This window comes from Ranitomeya variabilis, chromosome 3, assembly GCF_051348905.1.
Source record: "Ranitomeya variabilis isolate aRanVar5 chromosome 3, aRanVar5.hap1, whole genome shotgun sequence".
In the NCBI taxonomy this organism is placed as follows: Eukaryota; Metazoa; Chordata; class Amphibia; order Anura; family Dendrobatidae; genus Ranitomeya; species Ranitomeya variabilis.
Genome location: NC_135234.1, coordinates 537,584,367 through 537,590,366, shown reverse-complemented (window position 1 = coordinate 537,590,366; position 6,000 = coordinate 537,584,367).

Here is a 6,000-nt window from a genome sequence, read left to right as displayed (position 1 = left end):
ACAGGCTGTGGTGAAGCTAATATGCTGTGGTGACAAACTGCACAATGCTGAAGAGTTGTAGACAGCTCTGAAAGAGCAGGCAGATCTGTGGCTGACACCGCTAAACCTACAGCCAGGCATGGTCATGTGTGACAATGGCTGGAACCTGGTGGTGGCTCTGAGACAAGGCAAGCTCACACAGGTACCATGCCTGGCCTCGTGGTTCAGTGGTTTCTGAAAACGTACCGGATCTGCTTGTCAAAGTACACAGGCCTGTGTGCCCACTTTATAAAGTCAGCTACAGCCCTTGCCATGCTTCAGCAGCGTTTGCTGCTTCCAGCTCACCGACTGGTGTGTGATATCCTTACACGTTGGAACTCTACACTGCAGATGCTGGGATGGATTTGTGAGCAGAAGAGGGCAGTTGTTGACTACCAGCATCAACAAGGACATCAGTAATCAGTTCAGACTCCACACAAGACCTCAGGGGTGGACATGGATGTCAGATATATGTACCATCCACCAAGATGGTGAGCGGCGATGATGCCATAATTAGCATTACCATCCGCTTCTCTGTGTTCTGAAATGCTCTCTGCTCACAATCAAAGAGGATGCATTGCAGGCAGAGCATGACGAGATGGAGCAAGGAACCATACAGGGTAATTACACACAGCCCAGCCTCATCTCATCTCAATGTGGATTGGGTGACAATGAGGAAGGGGAGGAGGAAGAACAAGAGCTAGTTTCATGCAATATAGACGGTACTACCTGCACATCTGTCATACCGTCTGTCCAGCGTGGATGGCCTGAGGACAGGGACGAGGAGGAGAGCATTGTCAATCGTCATGTTGGTGAGGACATGGAAGTCTTGCCTGTTAGCAGTTTGGCACTCATGGCCAAGTTTATGTTACGCTGCCTTGACTGTGACCCTCGCGTTCTTAAAATTTTGGGTGACAATCATTACTGGTTGGTGACACTTCTAGACGTACGGTACAAGGAGAACTTTCTATCGCTTATTCCCAAGGCAGACAGGTCTACAAAAATGGGGCAGTACCAGAAGGTTCTTGTTGTGGAATTATTAAAAAAATTCACATCTGAAAATGCTGGCGGCAGAGGTCACAGATCAATGGACAACCAAGGAGTACAGGCGAGAGAGAACTCCAATCCAGCAGAGGCATGGGAACACTGTCAAAGTTCTGGGAGACTGTTCTCAGACCCTGAGGCACTGGGTACTCTCACAAGGAGTGCAAAGTTTGGGAAGATGCTGAAGGAGTACCTTGCTGACCATACCAACATCCTCTGTGATTCCTCTGTGCCTTAGAATTATTGGGGATCCAAGCTGGATATGTGTCATGTATCAAGCCTTGGAAGTCCTGGCCTGCTCTGCCGCTAGCGTTTTATCAGAGCGCGTTTTTAGTGCCGCTGGTAGAATTATAATTGATAAGTGCGTTCGCCTGTCAACTGAAAATGCTGACAGGCTGACTCTTATAAAAATGAACAAGGGCTCCACTTCTCTACACCACTGAATGATAGCAGCGTAACAAACTGAAATCCAGTATCTTTTTTTGGGAGGTCTATTCCCAGGCACCTCTTCACATCCACGCCTGCGTATCCACTTCCTGAATTTGGCTATTTGCTGTTGTACTCCTCCTTCTCCTCATCATCATCATCCACCACCACTAGATCACCAGGGTGACCGTGGTCCGTGATGCAACACCCACATAATTGTTTGAAAGGGTGTTTATGATGCCCACAACAAAAATTTTTATACAGTATGTTGATGTATACCCCAAGGGTGAAATGTTTGTCAGCCCATACTCTTACTGCATGGGCATTACAAGCATAGGAGACCCGCTCCTTTATAATGGGAACCTTTTTTCACGAGGCCCTCCTCTACGTCTCTTCAAAGGGGCATTGGAGTGGCTCAAAATTTGTGTCAGCCTTTGCATTCACTGCATAGGCAAACAGTATAGGAGACCCACTTCCTAATAATGGGAAAATTGTTTTATGAGGCCCTCCTCCATGTATCTTCCAAGGGGTACTAAGGTGTGTCTAAATTTGTGGCAGCTCTTGAATTCACTGCATGAGCAAACAGTATGGGCGCTCCACCTCCTTTTGGGCATCCGCCCCCTGTTGGGACACCCAGTATGGAGTGGGCTGCTTTTCCACTGAACCTACCATCACCTGGTATCTCTCCAGCAGTCTGACCAGTTCATTGGCATTCCAGGGGTCACCCTGGGCAAACCAAGTGTGTACGGGCCTCTGCAGGGAGAGCACAAACCGGTCCATCACCACCCATTCTACCATCTGCGCAGGCATAGAGGACTCTGGCTGCATCCACTTCTGGACCAAGTGCAACAGGTCAAACATTTGGGTGCTCGGTGGTTTGTCCCGGTGATATGCACAATGGTGAACCAGCTGTGCCCTGATAGTGATTGTTACCCCCAAGCGTGCAAGAATCTCTGTTTTTAGCTTGCATACTCTTTAGCATCCTGCAAAGCTAAATCATAGTATGCTTTCTGGGGTTCTCTCGTCAAGTATGGCACCAGTACCTGTGCCCACTGCTCTGGAGGTTTTTTTTCCCTCTTGGCGACCCTTTCAAACACCGTCTGGAAAGTCTCAACATTGCAATTCTCCATTGTAGAATCTTTAGCCTCAACAATGCAGTTCTCCACTGTACGTTGTTCATCTTCAACAATGCAATTCTCCACTGCAGGTTCTCCAGCTTCAGTATTGCTATTCTCCAGTGCACGTTCTTCAGCTTCAACACTGCAATTCGCTGCAGGTTCTTCAGCTTCAATATTGCAGTTCTCCAGTGCAGATTCTTCAGCCTCAACACTGCAACTCGCCAATGCCGGTTCTTCAGCCTCAAAACTGCAATTTGCCAATGCCGGGTCTTCAGCCTCAACACTGCAAAACAGTATGGTAGTACCAACTTCCTAATAATGGGAAGATTGCTTTCAGGGGGTCATCCTGTATGTCTGTTCAAAAGGTTATTGGGGTGCGTCCACATTTGGGACAGGTGTTGCATTCACTGCATAGGCAAACAGTATCGGAGTACCATCTTCCTAATATTGGGAACATTGCTTTCAAGGAGCCATCCTGTACGTCTCTTCAAAGGAGTATTGGGGTGCGTCCAAATTTTGGGCAGCCCTGCCATTCACTGCATACCCAATAACAGTAACTGCATAGCAGGCTGATGGGTCTCTAAAAATAGTGAGGGCCGACTGCTGGCTCTTTAAAGGGCCACTGTCACCCCCTCCAGCCATTCTAAACTAAAAGAGCCACCTTGTGCAGCAGTAATGCTGCATTCTAACAAGGTGGCTCTTTTAGTTTTTGATTCAGTTAATCCCTCAATAAAGCATTTTAAAGTTTGCCACAAATACTTGACTTTGTACCTGGAGGCGGTCCGAAGCCTCCTCTATGAATCTCCCAACTGCCGTCACTCTTCTCTTCAGGGGCGATGGTCGCCGCTCCCTGCGCACTGTTTCTTCTTAAATCCGGCGCCTGCGCTGTGCGTGCCTGCCTGGGGCAGGCGCAGTCTTCATTGTCAGTCACAGCTCAGATGCAGGGTGCCTGACTGCGCCTGTGCGGGCAGTGCGGCCACCCTGTTGCTGAATCCCCGCCCCGCACTGTGTTATTCATTATGCACTGTTCAGGCGCTCCCCCATCTCGGACGCTCCCCTGCCTTCCAGCATTGTTATTTGCGGCTGCCTCATTACAAACGCTGGTGAGGATTAGTGTATATTGCGGCAACCTGCATCTGAGCTGTGACTGACAATGAAGACTGTGCCTGCCCCAGGCAGGCACGCACAGCGCAGGCGCCGGCTTTAAGAACAGTGCGAAGGGGGCGGCGACCATCGCCCCTGAAGAGAAGAGTGACGGCAGTTGTGAGATTCATAGAGGAGGCTTCGGACCACCTCCAGGTACAAAGTCAGGTATTTGTGGCAAACTTTAAAACGCTTTATTGAGGGATTAACTGAATCAAAAACTAAAAGAGCCACCTTGTTAGAATGCAGCATTACTGCTGCACAAGGTGGCTCTTTTAGTTTATAACGGCTGGAGGGGGTGACAGTGGCCCTTTAAGAATAGTAAAGGCCACCTGATGGCCCTATAAAAAAGGTTTTGTGACTTTCAGAGTCTCTCCTTCATAAATGAAACAGGATATGTCTGATGATGTGTCACACACAACATGGCCAGATAAGATTTTAAAATGATAAAATGACATTTCCCAGTGAATGCATTTGTCTTGGTTGAAAGCAATGCTAAAGTTCAAAAACACATCAAAAACGCTACGTGTGAACATAGCCCAAGGTGTGGAGGAGCATTTTTGTTTTTGGTTATTTATTTTGCCTTATATACAAGTCCTGGAAAGGATGTTCCTTGACATATTTCCTATGGAAAATCCATTTTGGTTTTGTTTTTGTATGCTGTATTGTGAGTTTGTAAAAGTGGCATAAGACTCTGACAACATTGTTCACAGCAGTGACCTGGGAGTCAGAAATGCTTCCAGGGGTCTTCCCCATGCTGTCCCCATGTCATTTTAGCACTGTTCCCATCGATTTCAGCAAATTCTAGTCCTTTTAAAGACCCCCAGGGGGAAGGGGGCATGATAAAAATGCTCGAGTTTCCCATAGACTTACAGCAATGTGCACTTGAGCATTTTAGTGCTTGCCCATCACTACTCACCAAATTAGAACAAGAAAAAAATGAAGGCAGCACACCAATAAATGAAAAACACTGTGCAGTTTATTGGCACATGTGCAACATTTCGGTCCCAAGTGTGGACCTTTCTCCTCACCAAGTTACCTTTCAGTAAAGAGTTAATTTTAAAATGGTGGTCTCCCTTATTGAACTGTGAAACATCTGGTCCTGGCAAATCAGCAACAACGGTTACATGCAGCCTGCGAGGGCGCACTGTCCTCATAGCACAGTTCCACACACTCAGCCAGGACCTCCGCTTTCATATAACATGCTAGAGCACCACAGACAATTGCCTTGCCCACGGCTACCGCCCCGAGCCACGTTACATGGTTACAACATACTGTAGGACCATACACTGTTTGAAGTGCTGAGCTGGGACATCATGCTGTGTGTGAGGCTATATGAAGACATCGTAGAGTTTGGGGGGCAGTGTGGGGACATCATACTGTTTGAGGTGATGTAATACAGGAGATAGAAAACATGAAATAGAGCGGCACTCACCACTGGTATATGAAATGTCACTTTATTAAGGTCTTCGCATGAGACGAAAAGGAAACATGAGGGAGTAATTGAGCGACAGCTGTTTTGCGTAAACTATGTTTCTGCCATACAATTTCAACTATGGATTTCTCTAAAACAGTAAAATTTCTACAAGAAAATTATGAATTTAATCAGCATTACAGGCCATTAACATACTTGTATTTAGTTTGGGATACAAAATCCTGATGACAGGTTCTCTTTAAGGAAAGTCTGTGGATTACACTGTTAAGCGGGATTGAGCTGACATGCGTGTATTCAGGGCCGCCATCAGTTCATTACTGCCCTAACTGGCATATGGGGTCCAATGAACAGAGGGGGCCTGAATCAGGCACCGTCTCTTCTGCTCATCGCCCCCCAAGCGGCAGGCTTCTGCCGGTGCAGTAACTGAACCTGCCTCCGAGACGCAGGTTCAGTTAAACTCTATTGCTGTGCGGGCCTGCATAGCAATAGTTAAAAGCTGCCAGCTGACGTCAGCATGCACGTCACCGGCATATGACATCATTGTCATTTGCCGGCGAGTGCACGCTTGGACTGCATGGAGGGAGCATCATCGCAGGAGCGCAGCCAAATGAGGAGAAAGTTTTTTATTTTTATTGAAAGCGGCCCAGGGCAGAATGGAGACATGTGGGCAGGAATGGAAACACAGGGGGCAGTAATGGAAACATGGGGCAGAATGGAGACACAGGGGGCAGAATGGAGACACAAGGGGGCAGGATGGAAACAGGGGGCAAGATGGGGATGTAAGGGGCAGAATGGAGACATGGGGGAAGAATGGAG